Genomic DNA, 22887 nt, shown 5'->3' on the forward strand with positions numbered 1-22887 from the left:
ACTTTGTAAGGGGGAACTTTTTGCATGGGCTGATTACAATGTATATAAATTACTTCGAAGTTGGGCAGATTTCTTTCTAGAGACAGGGACTCTTCCTTTTACTATTTCTCCAAAATGTTCTTGACATTCTGGCCTTTGCATTAAATAAACAAAGTTCCTATACTGAATTCTTACATGTCATACGTGTGACAGTGCTAAATTACATTTCAAAAGGAGCAAATGTTTCAGCATGTCTTCTTTAAAAAAAAAAAAAAAAAACAAAACTCAGTTCTAATTTCTTAACTGCTGAAAAAGAGCAGAGCGCACATCGAATGTGACTCATGATAACAAATCTGATGCCTTTCTCCCTGTTCCTTCTGCCTCTTTAAAACTCAATCATGTACTCAGTCATTTTCTGAGTCAAAAGTATCATGAAATTCTTGAGTGGGAGTGGAGGAAATGTTTGGCTTAATTCTACATGATAATTCAACCAACCGCTCCAAGAATGGGAGAGAACAGTGTTAAATATATTAAGCATAAATATTACAGTGTATATATTGGTCATCTGTCCCACCAATTTATTCCTGTGTAACCAGGTGGCAGAATGGGTAAATGGCTAGCTAAAAAAAAAAAAAAAAAACAAAACTGGGTTGGGTTTACAATACTACAGTAGTCTAGCTGCACTGAGCTCAGGTATCTAGGATAGAAATGCACACACGTGGCAAATAGTGGAACCAACTTCCCTGCCTCCCTTTCTGTACTATTCTGTCCAAAAGTCCTGACAGCTGTTCTAATGGACAGGTGCTTTCCTACCCCTAATCATGGGAAGTGGTATAATGGTTTAGGAATAAAATGATGAGTTCATCTCCTAGCATTCTGGGATGGGTGGATGATAATCCCCACAGGTATCCAAAGCTACTTAGGAGGCCTGTCCCATACGGCAAACAGAAATCATTTTTGCCCTTGTTGTTAAGAGCTCAGTGTGTTTAATGTGACGAGCTTGGTGTGTTTAATCTGACCTTTGATCCAAAATACTGGGTGTGGCATTTAAATATGCTCTTTCCAACTTAACATCAACATGACCATGTTTTTATTCTGATATGTATTAATAATTAACACAGTTCCTATATTTAAAATTCAACCAATGCTTACTGAGTAGCTACTATATGCCAGGTACTGGGCTGGATCCCATTGGTGATACACTGGTAAGTTAAATATGATCTCAACTTGAGGAGTCTTGCCAGATGCCCTTTCCAGAACAAACTGGATCTGACTAAGGAAGGGACCATAAGCAAGGAAGGGACATAATCTTTGGCATAGAGCAATAGATTAAAAAAAAAAAAATAGGGGGTACCCCATAGGGGGTCATTTGACAATGTCTACAGACATTTTTGATTGTCATAACTGGAGGAAAGGGATTGGTGCTATTGGCATCTATTGGGCAGAGACCAGGGATGCTGCTAAACAGCCTATGATGCACAGGAAAGTGCACCATGCCTCCCCCTCCGTTAACAAATAATGATCTGACCCAAAACGTCAGTAGTTGTGAGGCTGAGAAAGCATGTAATAAAAAAAAAATTCTATAAATAATGCAGATGGGGTAGAAAATAACTTCTGGCTTTTCTCCAAATAAAGTTGTTCTATTGCAAGAATAAAATCTTATATTGATCTTTGAGGACAGAAGAGGTTACATTTGGTCAGGGATAGATTCAAATATTAATATAATTGAGAAGTCTTTGAGTATAAGAACATTTTCTAAAGGCCCTCTGCTTTTAGGGCTCCCACAGTTACAAATGAGATATACCCACCAACTAGTCCTTAAGATAATAACAGCAACATCAACTACTAACCCAAGTACAGCACTTAGTATGTGCTGACCACTCTTTTAAACACATCTCACGTTAACTTCACAACTAGGCTAGTGAAGTGGGTACTATGATTACACCAGTTTTTATAGATGAGAAAACTAAAGTATAGATCAATTAATTAGAGGTTCTGTGGTCACACAGCTATAAGGGGTAGAGCCTTGATTTTAACCCCAGGGGTTTAGCTTCAGAGTCTCTGCAAATAGCTAAAATACCTCTTCCTACCTTCACTACTGAAATTTCATGCCATTTCATCTATAGTCCAGGTATGTGATCTTAGACAAGTTTCTTCTCTATGCCTCATTTTTATCATCTGTAACATGTATCTACTACTCTATTTGGTTGTGGTGGGGTTTTAAAGAGTTAGTGCTCATAAGAAATTTAGAACTATGCCTAGAACAAGTAAATTCCTAGTAAGTTTTACCCACAATGATGATGATGGTTCTTCCCCATGGCAGCCTGGTATAGTGGAGAGAACATGAATAGCTTTTGGAGTCAAATAGAAGTGGGCCATACCCTTTCATTGCCTGTAATTAGCTATGCAACTTTGACAAGCTAAGAAGCTCTGTGGGCCTTGTTTTTCTTTGTTTTTGTTTTTAATTTGCTTAATTGGAAATAACCCTCTGGGAAAAATAATTGTAAATTTTTTGTGTTTGACCTAAACCCCACCTCCTAACACTGTTGCATTGGGGGGATTGTTTCCAACACATGAATTCTGAGGGACACATTCAGACCATGGTGTCTCTGTTATGAGGATATTGCCCTCTGTGCTTAGATAGCCAGTGGGTGGTCACTAAGAAGTTTTGAATGATAATGGTAAATCCAGTGTGTGTGTATGCGCACCTGCACACATGACAGGCATGTGAATATGGAAAGCCAAAGAAAAGGGAAAAGAGTTGGCATTCCTTGTATACATGAGCCTATAGGCACAAACCCTTTCAGCAGGCAGTCCTGAAGAAGGGTTGATGCAAGGCCAGGCAATGAAAAACTGGTTGTGGTACATGGTTTCAGAGTGTAATGGCTGGCAGAAGATGCAGTTGGTGTGGTTGGAAACTGGGAGTATATGAACATTATCTTCAGATTTTATGATTAAAATGTTGCCCATAACCCAGCACTTGTCCTGTCTTAGATTATTGTATATTTCCACAACTTATTCCTCTTATATACTATGGCTTTTTGCTCTTTAAAGACATTTAAACAGAACTGTCTCCCTCAAGACGTGTCTTCAAGCAAGCTCCTTTTTAGGAAAACAAACTATATACCCTTGATTAGGACGAAAGTGTGTAGACTTGGAGTCAGCATGGTACAGGATTGAAAGACACTTGGGGACATCAAAGAGTCCATGAGGATAAATGGCTTCAATCTCTAATCGCCAGAAGAAGTCCAAGTCCCCAGATGTCTATTGTCACCAGGATATGTATATGCCCCTATCTCCTGTGGTTCCATTGCTCTACAAACCATTCCACTCTGACCTCTAAAAATGTGTGCCACCATCAGTAAATACCCTGATGTGTCAACTCTTTTCTTTAAAAATCTTTCATCTTTTTGCTTTAACACTAGTGTTTCCCAAATCTCCAGAATCACCTGAATGTTTGTTAAAGCACAGGTTGAGGGCCCGACCCCCAGTGTCTCTGATTCAGTAGGTCTGTGGTAGGGACCCAGGACTTGCATTGTCATCAAGTTTCCAGAGTATGCTGGTGCTGCTGGCTTGGGGACCATGCTTTGAAAACCATTCCTGTAATAGAAACTTGGTTCTTCCTGTGCCATTCTCTCCCCCATAGGCCTCTCAAATGGTGGCTGTTATTCCACTCACTCTCCAAGTGCAATTATAAGTTAGTATTGCTGTGGTGTTCATTTTGCTCCTGACAGGTGTTTCTATATATTTCCCCTTGCTTCTCCAAATATTCTAGAAATCCATCAGATTATACCACCTGCAATGCTTTTTGTTGCAGTTTTCTAACAAACTTCCAGTTATTCCCCCGTCCTCATTGAAAATTTTTAGCATCCGTCCAACTGTCTTTCTCTTTTCTATTATGCTTGCCAGCATTCTTGGTGTCTTCATCATCTACATAGATGACTCAAGACCCTATCACTATTTCTCTATCACTACGTTCTCCTTAATTTCCTCCTCACACAGCTTAGATTCCTTGACTTTCTCCTCAAGAAAACCTTCCTATGTTTTCCTAGCACAGAGCTAAACCTGGCTAAACCCTACTCTGCCTATTCTGGGCCTGACCCCAAGAAACTTTATACAGCTGGAAAACAAACAAAACAAAACACACACAACCATGCTGCTGCCAATTTCCACTTTAAATATATGATTTCTAAAAACCTCAAATGGGCTTGTAGCACATTCGTAATACAGTTGTCCAGTGTGGCAATCGGTAACTGGGTAGGAGTTGAGAAGGAGCTCAAAGTCTCAGACAAGTGGTTGTAAGTTTGGATACTGGAGTCAAACATATCTGAGTCTAAACATCTCTGACTTTTACCAATTGTGTGGCCTGGGGAAAGATATCTAGTCTTTTTACAGCTATGTTGCCTAATCAAGAAAATAGGAAAAATAACAACTAATGCTTAATAAGTTTTTTTTGAAGACTATATGGCATACAGTATATAAAGTATTTAGTACATTGCCTGGTTACTAAGTAAGCACTTAGTAAATATTGGCTAATATTATCAATATGCTATTGAACTTATAGCCCATACCTTAATTTTTACCAGCACAGATATATCTTTGGAACATAAGGGTAAAGTTAAGCTCCTCCTATATTTCTTGCTTTTATAATACCAATTCCTACAAATGGTGTGTGAGTGAGCATGTTGTCACAGCATGGACTGTATTGGCTAAATTGAAGGATTGTTATTTGATAGTCCATAGACCTAAAGTAAGCTTTACAACTTGGTATTTCAGGAGAGTCAGTCTATCATACCAGCACATGTACGAATGCTTTTCCTGGAATAATTAAATGTTTTCTAAGTCGAGCCATTCCCTTTCCTGCACCTTCTAATAAGCAGAGCAAATGAAAACAATTTTTAGGAGGCAGTAGCACACTAATAAGTAAGTCTTACTTTTTGCGGTAGTAAATTCTGGTTTCCTTAACAACCATTAAGAGCACTATTTATGAAATGCAGTCAAATCATTAAGGAGGGAGTAAGAACAGGTTTGAAACTTTGTTTCCAGAATTCAGTTCATCATAGATGCATTCAGATTATTGTTAAAACAATTATTTAATGACATAGGAATAAAGGGAAGGGACTTAGGAGCAACTAAGAGTGGACAGAGGTCTGGTAGCACAACTTTTATAAATAAAAAAAAAAAATTGAAAAAAACAGTAAAGGACAAACTACAGATAAAATTACAAAGGGTAACCATTGGGAAACTCCCATCAGTAATAGCAAGAGAAAGATGAGGAGGTAATGATTAGTGATAATGGCCATGGACTTACTAATGTCTGTTCTCCCATCTGTCTCCAATGCTAGGAAACCATAAACATCTAATTATACTAAGTTTAATGTCTTGATAAAAAGCCCTTGCTTATTCCTTAGCACTCTCGGAAAGCAAATAATTTACTCGAGCAAAGGTTATTATAAAATTGAGATCACTGTGAATAGTTTTGTTAGGCAGTGGTTTTTTCCTCAGCAACAGATCCTTTTGAAAAAATATTGATGAGGTTTAGAACATCATCATATTACAATTTATAGATACGATGTGAAAAATTCCTGGAAGATACAAATGCTTCCTTTAGTCCCAAAACAAAAAGGAAAATAGCATAGCCAAATGCAATTGTTGGGTTAATGACAGACAAGCAAATGAAGGCACTCCTACATTCAGAACAAACCATTTTTAAAGCTACTACAGAGTAAGAGAAATAGTTACCAGGAAACGGAAAGAATGTGAAAATAATTTTCATAATAGTAAAATGATTTCTATACATATAACACATTTCTTATTCTTTTATAAATATGTTTTATATTATTTGTAAGTGCCCTACATACATTAAATCAACATAAAACTAGCATAGCAAGGCCATTAGTATCTTTTGAAGCATACTCTTATATCATAGGATTATTGAAAGGATAACAAGTTAATGCATGTGAGTTGATTGAAAGCATACCTGGTATAAATGAAGTGTTCAATAAATGTCATTAAAATTATAATCATCACTGTGAGCAATATATATATTCTGACTTATCAGATAAAGAAAACCATTACTAGCTTTTAAAATATATGCAGGTAAATTTTCCCTTAGTGAAGACACTTTTTTTTTTTTTTTTAAAAAAAAAAGGAGAGATTTAAAAATGACTGGTTTACCAGATAATAAACCATATCGTAGAGTTGGGATGGGAGAAAAGATAAGTAAGCAGGGAAAAAAAGGAACAGATTGTACTGCCAAGAGATACTATCTATAACATTGGTTCTTAGTATTTAGAGTAATACTTGACAGGATCTGAAATCTTTGGAAATATAGCACCAATTTCTTTTTAAGTAAAATTTCTTGTTTTTAAATTATTGTATAAAATAGATTCAGCCAATTGCACAAATCAGATCTGTGCAGTTTGATGAAATTTTATAAGATAAAATCATATAACCATGGCCCATATCAAAATATAAAACCTACTGGCACCCCAGAAAGTTTCTCTGATCTCATCCTTACAATTACTTTCTCATAAAATGGATCACCATTTCAACCGGTAGCTCATAGCTCATATTTTAGTTTCGTTTGTTTTTTTTTTTAATCTTGTGCAAGTATAACCCTTTTGGTCAGGCATCTTTTTTTAACATTATGTTTGTATAATTTATTTATTTTGTCTTTGTCATAAACTTTTCATTCTTGTATAATATTCCATTATATGAATATATCTCATTTATCTATTATATTATTGATTTACATGGGCTATTTCTAATGTTTCCGTATTATATTTCAAATTTGGGGTATTATTTTATATTGTTTAGCATATTATTACTAGTAATTATACATTCTCCATGTTTTCTTTTTTCTTTTTCTTCTTCTTTTCAAATGATCAAACATTTCTTATTCAGTTTTTCTTTTCTATTAGCTAGTTATACATTATTTTGCTATTCAGTTAGTACTTTTTAGTGTACTTCTAGGAATCAAATTACATGTATTTTAGACAGTTCTACCATGTTGCATGTTTCCTTTCTGTATTTTCTCTTTCTGGGTTTTAGTATAATATTTTACATATCTTCTAACTGAATCATCCTTTCTTCTGTTCTATCTAATCTTTTCAATTCTTAATTTCAATTACAGTGTACTTTTTCAGCTCTGGAATTTCCACTTATAGCTTTCTGAATATATTAATCATCATTATATCGTAACTTTTCTATCTGAAAACGCCAAAGTCTGAATCACCTCTGAATCTGCTTCTATTAATATTTTCTGTATTTATTGCCCTATTTTATGATATACCTCATGATTTTAATTGGATGCCAGCTATTATGTATGAACAATTATTACAGACTTGGATGATATTTTCTTTCTATAGAAAATATTAACTACGTTATGGCTGCCTAGGTTTTAGCATTGATAATAGTTTGTCTATCTCTAAGAGTGCCCATCCTCCTGATTTGCAGGTCTTGAGGGGTCTCAACTGAAAAGCTGACCTAAACCCAAATTATTCTTTTCATAGCACTGTGTATCTGCTAACAGCTGCACTGAGGTTTAGCCTATAACTGCTATATTATTGCCTGGTTTCTCTGGCTGTGCCATTGCACATCTTTGGCATTAGCAAATGTCTGGGGGGATATTAACACAGGATTTCAGACTCATATCTTATGTACCCTTTCTTTGGGATCTTGGGCCCACAAGTCCTTGCTGCCTTGGTATCCCTGAACTCCAATGTTTGTATTAATAATTGCAATACTGGTGAAATAGTATAGTGTTGTCCTGCTGTTGCAACACTGCTCAAAGTTCTACGCCACCCCTTCTGTTTTGCCTCTCAGCCCCTTGACTGCTTATGATGAGCCTCACATAGTAAAGAGGCAGAGCCTGGCTGACTCACCCCAGTGTGCTTTCTGTCTCTCAGCGTCTTAAACCTTCACATCCCCTCTGTATTGCTTGCTTCCTTGAGACTTCAAATAGCTTTTTAAAAAAATGTTATCTAGCTTTTGCAGTTGTTCTCAGTGGCAGGATTTGATTGATACAAATAATCTCATTCTACCAGATTTTGATCTTTGAGTAAGATTAATTTTGCTGTATCAGAATATACATACTCTCAGGGCAGTGCTTGCTACATGGACAGCTAACTGTTTTGTGTGGGTGAGCAGTGAGAAGTAGAACATTGAGTCAGGCCAAAGAAAGAGCACATATTTACCGAAACATGTAAGAATGTTGAATACTGAGTATTTAACAGTATGAATAACAGTTTTACTCAGAGAGGATGTAGTGCCCAAGGAAAAATACTACATGAAATAAGAAAAGTATGTGAAATGTGGTGTTAGAGACCATGAGAAATTTCAGTGTTACAGTATCACCTGCTGTAAATGTGGCTAACAAGTGTTCAGTCTTTCAGTACCTTTAATTATGTCAATAACAATTTAACTCTTCAAAAGAGGACCATGACAACAATAAATATACATGAATGACCCCTGATTGTTTTAAATCAATGTCATAATAGAAAAGAATATATATGATAAAGGAAATGTCAGATAGAAAAAATAATTATTTTATATAACATTCTAGGAAAATGTGTTTGTTGTTTGGAGAGGTGAAAGCAAGTGGAAATAATTGGAGACATTATACTATATACCAAGATAAAGTTTACATGATGAATAAAACATCTAATCTAAACTTAAATAATTAAATATTTTTAAAAATCTGAATTAATAAATGTCTATCAAATCACTCTATCAGAAACAATATTCTGCACTTAAAAAAAGGAAAGTATAGATCATCTGGAATGGTAAACAAATGGGGACTTGGGGACTTTTTCTTCCTTATATAAGGCAAAGAGAAATATTCATAATAGGTAAAGAGTGTGCAAAAATTGATAATAAGAACATTCAGTAGATAATAAGATAAAGAATATGAGAGATCAATTCACTATAGAGAGATCTATTCACAGTAAGATGAGTAAAAAATTAGTTTTAGAATATTAAAACCAATAAGCACTCAAATGCTATTTAGCTAATAATACAATCCTACAATTATGCTCTCAACTAAAAATTAAAAGAGAGAGATAAGAAATAAATAGCTATTGTTGATGAGGGTATGATAAGATATGAAATATTTTATAGAAAAAAAGTATATTACTACATCCTAAGGGCATAATGAAATATGTAGAGAAAATGTTCAAACAAGGTAAGTGTAATAAGAGAAAAAATGTAAACAGTAATTATAATATATATCATATAACCTAGATAGTGGTATATAATATTGTCATATAATTGTGGTTGTACACTAATGTTATACAGTAATATTCATGCTATAATATTGAAAACAGAATATAGGTCTCTAATTACAGTATCTCAATAATATGGAATTTGCAGAGGAAAAAATTAACAGAGACAAAAATTTTTGGCAGCTTTTTTGGCATCGTGAGATTAATAATATTTAGCCTCCATTCTCTTTTTGGTTCTTTTTCTATCTTCCATATTTATTACGTAATAATATAAATTGCTTTATAGATATTTTTTAAATGGCAGCATGTTCTTCGTGCAGCAAAATACTACATTTTAATGCTCGTACTTAGATGTATGTAAGGACTGTTCTCTGAGCTCTCCTGAGGAACATGGTCAACTAGTAAGGTTTTTATTAATTTATTTGTTTTTAGCTTTATTGAGGCAAAATTAACAAAATTATATATAAGGCATACACATGATATTTTGAAATACACTGTGAAATGACTACCACAATCAAGCTAATTAACAACGCATCACCTCACATAGTTACCATTTGTGTGTGTGTACGTGTGGTGGTAACACTTAAGATCTATTCTCTTAGCAAATTTCAAGTTTACAGTACAGTATCATTATTTATAGTCACTATGCTGTATATCAGATCTCCAGATCATATTCACCCTGTGTAACTGAAACTTTGTACCCTTTGACCAACACTTCCCCATTTTCTCCATGCCCTAGCCCTTGGCAATCACCACACTACACTCTGCTTTTAAGAGTTTGATGTTTTAGATTCCACATACACATGAGATCATATGGTATTTCTCTTTCTGTGTCTGTCTAATTTCATTTAGCATAATGTCCTCCATGTTCATCCATGTTATTCACTGGGTGGGGGGGGATTCTTGTGGTCTCTTAGACTAGATCCCTTGTAGCATGCCTGTTTCTCTGAGTTTTTGCTCCCTTCTTCAACAAGTTGCTAAGGCATTTCTAGAGCCTCTATATCATTGAACAACAGCCATTTACTTTTCCTCCAAGTTTCCAATGACCATTTTGGTTATAAGGACCAGCTATATCAACTCCAGGCATCTTGCCAAGGCATTAAATCATACATCATGAGAGTATATCCTATCAACAAACTTTTCCCTAAATTAATGTTATATTCTGCCTTCCTTTTCCTGTGGAGCACCCTCAAGTGTTACTTATGGGAATGCTCTCCCCATTCGTAACAGAACATATGAACAGACACTGCAGCTCAATCTTCCTATCCCACTCCTTTATTAGCAGGACATACACTTCCCAGTTGGGCCATGTCAACATTTGGCTTTACTGTATAGGTCTAGTTGCCAGGGAAGAGGTATGGTGGGAAAATCTTGAGAACATCAAGTCTTGTCTTTCAAGGCAGGAGCTCTGTGCTTCAACTTTTAGGCAAGTGAATAGTTGCCATCCTCCAGCAAGAAGCAGTGAGACATGAGTCCATGCAGGCTATGAGGTTCAAAGGAGTCTGGAGCAATGTTCCTGAATGTGTTCACCCAATTAACCCTGTCTAAGGTTTCAGGGTCTTCCTTTCAGGCCCCAGGCTTTGACACAGGTGATTTCATTAGACTGTGGCTAGAGCCTTTTTGAAGTTCTCCTCTTACACGTAAGTCCTTGACCTAGTCCTTAGACTACTCCTTGGTTGCAGAAAGCCTCCATGTCAGTATTTAAAGATTTTCACATAACGTCATAAGTTGGTAATTGGCTGACCTGAACCTGACATTTTTTTCTCTTGAATGTGTTTATAGAATTTAGCAACATCAAACAAATTTCACAGTTCTTGTAATTAGTTACTATACCACTATACTTCCTAAATGATTAAAATATTGCACATGACAGTGAAATAAGAAACTCATTACATGCAAACATAAATAACATGTTTTATGAAAAAAATATTTTCCAAACAAAAATTGTGAAAAGAGAGCCATTGATTTACATTTGTTTGAATCTCTTTAATATTTGATTTAATTAAAAATAATCATATTCTCAAATGAGCTTCTGTAGTCAATCTGTTGTAATACATTTTAGTAGGAATATATGAAGAAAATCATGCTGATATGTGATTAGAATGGGAAGAATAATTGTGATAGCCTTTTAAGATAATTATGATATTCTTTGATACTATGCCAATACTGGACAAGTGGTAACTTCTTAAAGATTATTTGCAATGTAGAGTCTGACACACTATCAATGAACATTTTATTCTCTGTTATATTAAAATCCTTTAGTCTATCCTGCACTTTGAATATATCTCTTACTCTTGCATACTTTAATAACATCAAAGTTTGGCCATTTGAAAAATATTGGTTCACTGAGTTATACAACTCTTCCAATATTAACATATTTCATTTCATAATAAAAAACATTCCCTTTGTTACTACTGCCATAAAAAATCAACAAACATTTTAACTATTGTGAAGCTGCAAGGTCACAGTGGCTAATATAAAGTTTCTAAACTTCCAATTTTCTCATGAAAGCTCAAATTTTGTCACAGACAGCAAATAATGTCAGTTGAATCCCTTGAACTGACAGGTCACTTTGTTCATTTTTAGAAAATTGCTGCAAAATACCCAATTCTGAATAACCATAGTTGTCTGTCAGCTTTTCTGTCAAGTAAAAATAGTGTTTTCCAAAGAAAGGAGCTTGTTCTGCTAGCCACTCAAACAACTGCATAAACAGACACAACCACTGCACTTCAGTAGGCAGCAGATGTGAGCTATGAATATGTCCCATTGCATTACACAAAGCAATTTAAAATGTGTATACTGAAGAGTGAGAATTTAATAAAATTAATAAATTTTATTTTGCTTCCTCAAGGATGTTCTTAAGTGAAACTGGCATTTTTCTTTTGAACTATATATGCATGTGTGGTAATGAAAATATAATTACAATTTAGTACAATTTAATACCACTGCCTTAATTTGAGCCAAAGCATCAGCAGTTTTACCCAACATGTCTTTTTCACCATTGATACAAATATCAGCATAGTAATAAAGGCAAATACTGAAACATCCTAGCAATTTTATGAAAGTATTTTGATCTCTTGGACCTCCTAAAAGGGTCTTGAGGATGTCCAGGAGTCTGCAAACCAAACTTTTAGAACCACTGTAATAATTCATTCAATTCTCAGAGCAACCCTATGATAATAATATCCTCATTTAACAGATGAGGAAAGAGACATAGGGAGGTTAATACCATGATTAAGGTCATCCAACTAGTAAATAATAAAATTAAAATTTTAAACCAGGCAGCCTGGCACTATTAGTGGTCTGCACTATAGCACCACTCAGAGTAGAACTAAAGATTTCAAAACTGAGTTGAGTTAAAGAACTGGGATTTCAAAACTGAGTTGAGTAAGTTTTGGGCACAGCTCATGGCAGTGCCCATAGAAGCTGGCATAGAAGAAAAATATGAGCCAGTTGCTGAAATGATGGAGGTACATAAACATGTGTCCTGGAACCTGGCTTTTTATAATAATCAAATGGTTAATTTTTAGTGGCTGTTCTATATCTCAACAAGAGAAAAGATGGTTGGGTTAGGGCACTGGAGCAATATTGTAGAATTGGGGACACAACCTGGGCAGACCTTTTCTCTCCCAAGGAGAGATTGGGGAAATAAAGAATAACTTCATTGGAGAGGTGGTGGGTGGTACAGGAAATTCTCTTTGGGAATGGATATTCCAGGTATCAATTAAAACAGAAAGGTAGAGTTGTTTTTGTGAAAAAGGTCCTAGACAAAGGAGAATTTGCACATATTAGAACAGGGTGTAAAGTACAGTAATATAGAATATTCCAGAAATGCCATATATTGTATATGTATCAAAGTGATTAGAGTTACCCTTTCAGACATATTTCTTCTTAGAGAGTTCACTAGCACTACACATTTTCCACCCTACAACAATTGCTGGAGGATTTTGGTTTAAGAAAAAATAAACAGAAAATACTTAGCCTCAAGAAAGGGAATTTAACATAAGGATTTTCAGCATCATGAAACGTGTGCTTACTTGGAATAAACAGCTGATAAACCAATTTTCTTAATTATATATAAACAAGCACATAATTACACGCCAACCAACCCTGAGTTAACTTGGTAGACAGTTTCTGCTTATGGAAGGAATACTGCACATAGGCACTGCCTCTACTTTAAAAAAAAAAAAAATACGTGTCTTTACAAAAAAAAAAAAAAAAAAGCTTGAAAATTCTCAGTGTTCTTGTTTCCTCATTTATTTTTCCACAAGCTATTTCTAAACTTGGGCAAAGTTATCAATTTACCATTTAATGATATGGTCACTTAAATGTATCATAATCCTAACAAACAGCTTGTGTTACACATAAATTACAAAGACTGTTTTATTTTTCATGTCCTGAATTTTCCAATATTGATATTTTGCACACTTTAGACTCCAATACAGTATTTCAAGATTACCTATGCTTTCATCAGGACACTTTCCCCAGGTTATCTTCAACACATTGACTGCCATACTAGAAAAAAAAAAATTTTCCCCTGGGGTCATGGTGTTTTATCACAAAAATAGAATAAAAACTTTGAAAACAAAACAATCCTTTCTAACTCAGCGAAAAATTTGTTATTTTTTATTGTTTTCTGTGCATGAGTTATATGCAACTCACACGGCGCCAGAATCAATTTTTACACTGCATGCCAGTTGAGTTGTATATGACTCATGACATACTTGTTGAATTTGTTTTGGAGAATTGTCTTTACATGCTTCCCCAAGCCCGGGGCTCAAAACTAGCATGAGTTAAATACAACTCACATGGCAGTTAATGTGTTAAATTCTATTTGTATCATATAATTCCAGTCCAAAACATAACAATTTTCCATTTTCCATTAGGGCTTGTAATATCTGTCATAATTTTCCCTTGAAGACATGCCTGACATGTCTATTTCTATAATGAACCTTCTTCACTTAATCCTTACTAATATCTTCACTGTAATTTCTTCACTGACTTGTGAATACTCATTGCATCTTCATATACATACTTTTCTTCAGACATGACTCTTGATAATATCTTGGCTTTATTTCTCTGCCTAATCAAATTCTTACTTTCTTCTTCTCTCCTTTACCTATTTCACCGAGGAATTTCCATAACAGTTTTAGTTCATACTTCACAGTTGAGCTGTGTGCTGCTTGTGTGCATTCATTTTTATTTCATATCTTTTAAAAGTTGCCTTTCAAGCTATGCCACGTGTGGCCATGTATTGCAGTCTCTTGTTCCGTTTCTTCTCTCTGATCCCTGCCCCTGTGAGAGGCTGAGTTCCTATCAGTCATGGCATGATAAGTCTTCCGTTCCCCCAGACACAGATGCCTGGATTGAGACAAACCCCTGACCAAGACTTGATCAATCAGATCCTCTCCCCTAGAAATTTTGAATTGTTCCTGAGATATGCTATTTGGTCTGTGATGGTTGCTAGCGTGCACAAAAAGCATATGAGAAGCTGCAAGAGTGGCCATGTTTAACCATGTGAGTACTAAAACAGAGGAAGCTGAATGTTTATGGCAACACAATTCGCAGTTACAAAGATGTGGAATCAACCTAAGTGCCCATCAATTCATGAGTGGATTAAGAAAATGTGTATATATATACCATGGAGTACTACTCAGCCCTAAAAAGGAGTGAAATAATGTTGTTTGCAGCAACTTGGATGGAACTAGAGACCATTATCCTAAGTGAAATATCTCAGGACTGGAAAAACAAACACCACATGTACTCCCTAATAACTGGGAGCTAACTCTTGGGCACACACAAGCACAAAGAGATTTAAAGGACATTGAGAATCAAGAAAAGGGGGCAAGGGGAGTAAAAACCTACCTATTGGGTACAATGAATGCTATTCGGGTGATGGGCACACTAAAAGCCCCAACTTAAGCCTTATAAAAGGCATCCATGTAACAAAAACATTTGTACCCCCTTAATATTTTGCAAAAATATCCCTTGAAGCTGTTTTTTAAAAGAAAAAAAAAAATGCATACATCAGCAGTTCCCAACCTTTTTGGCACCAGGAACCAGATTCACAAAAGGCAACTTTACCATGGACGGGGGTGGAGGTAGGGGGGAGGGTGCAGCAGAGCTCTGCAGCCCAGTTCCTAACAGGAATGAAAGACTGAGAGATGGCTATATTGTCAAGACATTGGGTAGTTTCCCAGTTTTTCTTTGAGGCCTTTTTGAACCAGACTGCTTTTCCTTGTCTTGTGTTTCATGATGTACTACAGAAACATAAGTTCTTTTGAAACAGGGTTTTGTGACTTGCCAGTGATATTTTAGGATAAAAGAGATTGTGCCCTCTAGGGCATATGTACTGTGTCCTAGTAGTTTTTTGTTTGTTGTTGTTGCTGTTAATCATGTAGACCAGATGCCCCTTACAGATATGTAAATTCTGGGAAGGGAAAAGATGGTACTGTTTGTTATATCATGCTGAATATGGAAAGCATGTGAGCCTCAGAGTCAGAAAAACTTCAGTATGAATTTCTGATGCAATTCTTACGAGCTATGAGTCCCTAGGAAAGTCATTTTACTTCTCTGTGCCAACAATTCCTTTACCTCATTTACGTTGTATCCTCAATTATTAGCACATTGCCCATCAAGTATCATAGTATGCGATTAAAGACAAAGACGTTTGATTTGCCAAGGATGTTTTGGACAGAAGTAAGCACACTTTCATTTTCTTGCATATTTTGTCTATTTGGGGGAAAAAATTAACAATAACCTGAGAGAATCTCACAGGTTGCTGTGGACAAGAGCTTAGCAAACGGTCACAGAAATGGATAAATGGTACAGACGCCGCAGACAGAAGACAAGTTAACGTAAACTGAGAGTTGGCTCTCCTCTTGTCATGGCATTTTCTTCTTAGAAAAAAAATTAGCAATATATTTCAGTGGAGTCTCTTACTTGGGAAATGATATCCTGAATGACCCTAAGACTGGCAAGAAGATTTTTAAAGCATCCTCATTTTTAGTTTCTTAAATATTTGTAAATTAGCCTTAACAGCCAAGTTCCATTTGATAGGAATCCATATATAAAGATTTGCTTTCTTTTATTTCCGATGAAATTCATTCTTATACAATGGTGATTTTTTTTTCTTCTGAAAGCATTTCCTCTGCTTATAGTTGCATGTTCATTAGAGTGACTATTTTATTAATCTCCACCCCAGGCACTTCCACTAGACAGTAAGCTCCATGAAAGCAGGAAGTATCCCAGTGCTTCCCAACACTAGCAATAAAATTAAATATACTAGGCATTCAACATATAATAGTTGTTGAATGAATAAATGAATAAATAAATGAAATAACTTGAATTTAAGGGGCGACATTACATCTTTTTGTCCCCCTGGAAAATGCTTTAAGTTCAGAGATGTGCACATAATTTATTCAGATTTATTAAACTGCTAATACCCACCTAGAACAAAGTCCTTGCTCTCTAAAGTTGGCCACATATAATTTTTCCCAGAGTGGAAATTTTAATAATTAGCTTTGTTTCATACATCTGTTAAACATATCTATATAAAATGGTGCTTGCATTTAAACTTTTTAAATCTTCCTGAAAGTCGCATTTTAGTATGTGTTAGCTAGTGTTAACTACTTGCAAGTTTCACCTTTTATCTGCCTAAAGTCATGGTGAAAATGAGTAAGTAGAGAGCATCTGTCACCCATATCCATTACCGTTTTAATGTAAAGGGAGGGTACTGAGTGATGATACATTGCATTACAGTTTTCAATGAATCAGAATAGTTTAAAGCAAGTTGCGTCTAGGAAAGGATGGAAACGGTAATAAATTAGTGCAAACAAAGATATAGAGAAATTTACTTGAGGCCAAAAATATGGATGGGAGTTAAGCCATTATTTTCAATGGTCTAGAGCCAAAAGGCTATATAAAACAGACTCCCAGATTGGCAGATTTATGAGAGAGTCATAAAAACTAGTGATCATAAAGTTGTTAGAGTAAAAAAAAAAAATCCAAACACCGTTTAGTTTGATTAGATTCAGGATTGGCCCGAACTAAATCTCAGAGGAGAAGAGGAATTTTGCAGTCCAGAAAAATGTGTCCATATTATTCACAAACTGTACCAGCCTTTCTGGGAAAGATGACTAGTGCGAGATGTCATTTTATCTATCACCCACTTCCTTAAATGATAGTAACCAAAGGATGAGACTTTTGGAGTATGAATGTCAGGCCAGGAGCTTCGTTTCAGTTCTGTCTGCACATCGCCACCTTGGACTGGGCTACCTTCATCTCCTGCTGGAATTACTGGCTAGTTTTCAACATATTCCTGCTTCTGCCCAGAAGTTCTAGTCTACTACAGTCCATTCTCAACACAACAAGTGAGAGGGATGGGTTTAAACCATAACTCAAGTTATGTCATATCTTTGCTAAAATCTCATGATTGTTTCCTATTTTACTCAGAGTAAAATCAGAGTTCTTCCCATAGCCTTCGAGGACTATAGAACATGACCCTCCATTCATTCTCTGATCCCATCCTTTCTTACCTCTTTCTCACAAGGCTATGGACTTGTTGACCTCTATGCATTGCCTTGAACATCCCAAGCATGTCTTCAACTTAGATCCTTAACGCTGGCTGTTTTCTCTACTGGGAACTCTTTTTCCCCAGACACCGTCACTGTTAACGCTCTGACCTTCTTGGATTTGTTTTGCTCAAATGTTGCCTTTTCAAAGCGGTCTCCTGCTATTAAAAATTGAACTCCCCTTTCCCCCAAGAATTCTGCATTACTTCTTACTCTGCTCATCTCTTATCCCTATCGCCCTCTAGCATGTTAAGTGATTTCCTTATTGATTAATTTGCTTTTTAATTGTCTTTCAGACCTCCTCAGAACATAAGCTCATCAAGAACGGGGAATACATTTGCCCACTGATATATTCCAGGTGCCTAAAACAGTGCCTGACGGACTATGCTCAATACATATTTGGTAAATGCTTGAGTTACCTCATTGAACTCTCACAAGAGTTCTGCAGAAGTTTATAGTATTATTTTATTATTTATGGTTAAGAAACCTGTAGTTAGATTACTTGACTTTTCATTGCTTTAAAAATTAATGTTGTATAAAATTCACATATACTACACTGAATTATTAATAGAATGTAGCCTTTGTCAAGACTGGGTTGTCGCTTAAGAAAAATTTTGAAACATGAGGTACCTCGATTTTTTAATTTATTATTTTTGCATAAATAAATTTGAAATCCCTAAAGCAAACATGCAACATTTTATTAACATTTTTGCTTTGAGACTCATAATACTACGATACTAAACTTCTTTCCAAAACATTATAATCAATCTTCTATTTCTGTTTACATCTGAGAATTCCAATTCATCACTTCCACTGAAGACCGCAGTCATTTGCTCCTAATTGGACATTTTGTGCACTCTATCTCAATTGCGGGGCAAAGCTGCCTGAAGCACCTCATTACAGAGGCAGAAGGCTGGCAATAAACATCTTCTGCAGCCTCTATTTCTGCCAGGAAAAGAGCTTTGCTCCTCCGTCTAGCTAATGGTGTTCTAAGCTCCTAATGTCTCACATCAAAAGTTCCGAAGTACTTAAGTGTCCTCACCAGAAAAAACAAAAGCAGCCACAATGTCAAACTTGAAGCTTCATCACATACTTCAGAATGAGGAAACCTGCCTGGCTCAGCAGTCAGCCCTGGGGGAGATGAAGAGGAAGCAGCTTAGCAGCTTGCATCACTCTCCTGGGAGACTGTTAGCACTCCCTGCACAGAGGACCTGGTTTTTCCCCTTTCTTCCTTCTTTCTCCCCTCCCCCTATCCTCCACTGGACTTGAAGGTTTTGTGGCTGGATGGAAGGCCAGACGAGGTCAGGGAATTCTCATAATCTGCTGCCACAAGTGGGATATCTCTCTATATACATACTGTTTAAATGTATTTTCCAAAAGAAGGGAATTTGCAGGAAAGATCCAGTTTCCGCATAGCCTCACCAGAGAGACTCTTATGAGATCTGGTATTACCAGAATGGTTTAGAAGAATAGATTCTACTCCAGCCAATTATTTTTATTTATTGAGCATATTGGTAAGGGGCCCGAGTTCTTAACCTGGGCCTAAATCAATCCTGGTTTTGTTTTGCTTCAATTTAAATAAGTCAATATATGGCCAATAACTTAGAATAGTGACTGGAATATATGAAATACCCAATAGACATGGGCTAGTAGCAGTTAGTAGCAGCATTAGTATTATTGTCATTATTGAACACTAATTATGCACTAAGAGTTATGTTAAATCTTATTTAACCATTTAATCAACTTCATCATGTAGATACTATTTCTTTTCACTTTTGCAGGTAAGACAATTAAGGCTTAAATTGTTATGTAGCACACCCATGGTCATTCCACATGAGGGTATTGGCCACACTGCTATAGAGTCATGTTTCTATAAACCGCTGGCTAGATGTGGTCTACAGATGTATTTTGTTTGGTTCACAAGTGAAAATATTTGTGTCTTGGGACTTTTTGATAAAGCCATTCTCACTGGAGTTAAGTGATACCTCATTGTGGTTTTGATTTCCATTTCCCTGATGATTAGAGATGTTGAGCATTTTTTTCATGATTTTTGTTCATTAGTCTATCTTCTTTTGAAAAGTTTCTGTTCAAGTCTTAATAGGGTTGTTTGATTTTTTCTCTTGCTGATTTGCTTGAGTTCTTTGTAGATTCTGGTTATCAGCCCTTTATCAGATTCATAGAATGCAAATATCTTCTCTTGTTCTGTAGGTTGTCTATTCGCTCTAATAATTGTTTCCTTGGGTGTGCAGAAGCTTTTTAATTTGAACAAATCCCATTTATTTATTTTTGTTGTTGCTGTGATTGCTTCTGGGGTCTTCTTCTAAAGTGAAGTATCACAAGAATAGAAAAAACAAACACCACATGTACTCACTGTTAAATTGGAACTAATCGATCAACACTGATGTGCACCCATGGAAATAACACTCATCGGAAATCATGCAGGTGGGAGGGGGGAGGTGAGGTTGGGCAAATTCACACCTAATGGGTACAATGTACAATATCTGGGGATGGACATGCTTATAACTTTGACTCAGACTTACAAAAGCAATTTATGTAACCAAAACGTTTGTACCCCATAATATTCCTAAGTAAAATTAAAAGAAAATTGTGTCTCCATACTTTGAATCAGAGTATGTATTTTTCAGTTACATTCCACCATAGACACTTCATATTATGTACCCTGCTGTCTTTAATCATTTTGTTTTACTTATCCTGCCTTTATTTTCAATAAATATTCATTGAGGGCCTTCTATGTACCAGGGACTCTCATAGTATGGGAGTCGGAGCTTTGGACACAATAGAAAGAAGTGCTTACTCTCAAGGAATTGGCAACCTTTGCTGTAAAGTATTCATCATTTCACAGTAGGGATAGCAAACATTTTGCAAATAAAGACAGTACTAAATATATTACCTTTCCAATGTAAAATTAAAACCTGGTATATCTTTGAGAGTTTCTTAACAGATCCTCTTAAACTGCAAGTACAGTTGGCTGCCTAAGGCCTACAACTGGGGAAGAATCTGAAACAATTTTTGTCCTTAAATAGATTCTAGGCTAACTTGTATAACACTGAAAATCACCACCTCAAAAACTCATTTCTTCTGGTTCATGCAACATCTCTGGTAATGCCATGCTAAAATATGCATTTGTGAAGGATGTTAATATGGATGTAGCAGGCATCTTATACACAGTTAATGTAAATGAATACGTGCACATACAGATAAGTTATGAGTTTAAGTAGTTAATCATTGCACAGTAATCGTAAAACTCCATTACTATAAATTAATCAGATTAGCAAAACAAATACATTTTAATGGCAGAAGAGAATGGCAAAATCACAGGCCAAACTTGGGGAAGCAGAGCAGCTGGCAATACTTGATGGGATTATCAACTTGGACCTCCTCCCCAGCTGAAGAAGTGAGAACTCTTGCAGGCATGTTTTGTGTTCATTGTTTCTTTTCTCCCTTTTAACACTGGTGGAGAACCAGGAAAGCTGGTGCTGTAATGCAATCTGAGAACTAAGGCTTGATAATCAGGGGCTGAGAGTATAAGTCCCAGTCAGAGTCAGAAGGGCTGATGAAAGTCCCAAGTCCCAAGAACAAGGAGCTCTGTTGTACAAGAGCAGAAGCAAATGGATGTTCCAGCTCAAACAGACAGTGAATTCACCCCTCCTCTACCTTTTTGTTCTATTCATGTCCTCAAAGTGTTGGATGGTGCCTGCCCACATTGTTGAGGGCCATCTGCTCTTCTCAGTTCACCAATTCAAATGCTAATCTTTTAGGGAGACACCCGCACGTATGCACCCAAAAATGTTTACCAGCTAACTCAGCATCACTTTGCCCAATCAAATTGACACATAAAATTAACCATCATGCCCATAATGATTGTTGAATGGAGTTTGTGGGTTCCCTTGTTGAGGCCATGTTTTTCGCTGGGTAAACAACAGGGTGGATGGTGAGGAGTAAATCAGGTAGATGGACAGGATAGCTTCCTTTGGTACCTCCAAGTCCACTCTTCCCCATTACTCACCCTGCTGCACCCCAAGAGGATGACTTTTGTAGCCTTCATCAAACAAGTCCCCTTTGCTCTCTGACTTCCAGATGTGCTCAGCTCCTTGGGGGCATCAGCTGGTATTCAGAGGGTAGGAGGAGTGTGAGGTCAGCTATTAATTCTCTTGGTTTTCTCTCTACTAAGCTGTGGTTTAACAGTGATTGGTTTCCTCTTCTAAAGACCATGGCTCTTGTCAGTTAGTCCTATCTTGATGTTTTCTCTCTGATTTTTTTTATAATCACAACCTCATCTTGTTTACTCAAACCCAGGCTGGTAACAGCTTTCCACTGTTAGCCCCAAGGTGCCTCACTTCCCCGTGAGTTTCTCTTAATTCTCTCATATATCTCTTTAAATGCTCCCCCCTTTTTAAAAAGTAATATCAATTTCCTCATTTGATTTCTGCCTTGACCCTGACAGAATCATTCCTTATTACAAATAGAAAATATTAGCTTTTCCTGATAATTGTCCATGCCTGATAATAGCTAATTGAGCAAATGCACTTTGCCCTTTGTGCATATTCTTTCCCTGAACATTGCTATTTATGTATTTCCTCATTTCACCCTCACAACAGCTGATGAAAAAGGTTTGATTAGTCTCCCGTTTTTTCAAGTGAATAAACAGAAGTAAGTTACATAATCTGCCCAAAGTTACTCAAAAAGTTAGGAGCAAATAATTGAACCCAAGACATTTTGTGCTAAATGCACTATATTATGGTTTGTAGAAGACTCTATGCTGGGAGAGGGAGTAATTCTAAAAACGAACCAGAGAAAATTCAAGAACTAGGGCCAGAAAATGGTAATATGAAAGAACCAGAAAGAAATAGGAACCTAAATTTATAAAACAAATGATCCAATACCAGACATATATAGACACACACACACACACACACACACACATCTATATATATATATATATATATATATATATGAAAATGTATTAATGTATTATCATGAATAAGCCAAAAGGGACTCAAGTGCCAAGTTCTTCTGGAACAAAGGCATTTCTGAGTTGAAAGATTGTTTACAAAGTATCCAATTTCCAAAAAAAAAAAGCTTCAAATTAT

The sequence above is a fragment of the Eulemur rufifrons genome, chromosome 9 (assembly GCF_041146395.1).
Source record: "Eulemur rufifrons isolate Redbay chromosome 9, OSU_ERuf_1, whole genome shotgun sequence".
Classification (NCBI taxonomy): Eukaryota; Metazoa; Chordata; class Mammalia; order Primates; family Lemuridae; genus Eulemur; species Eulemur rufifrons.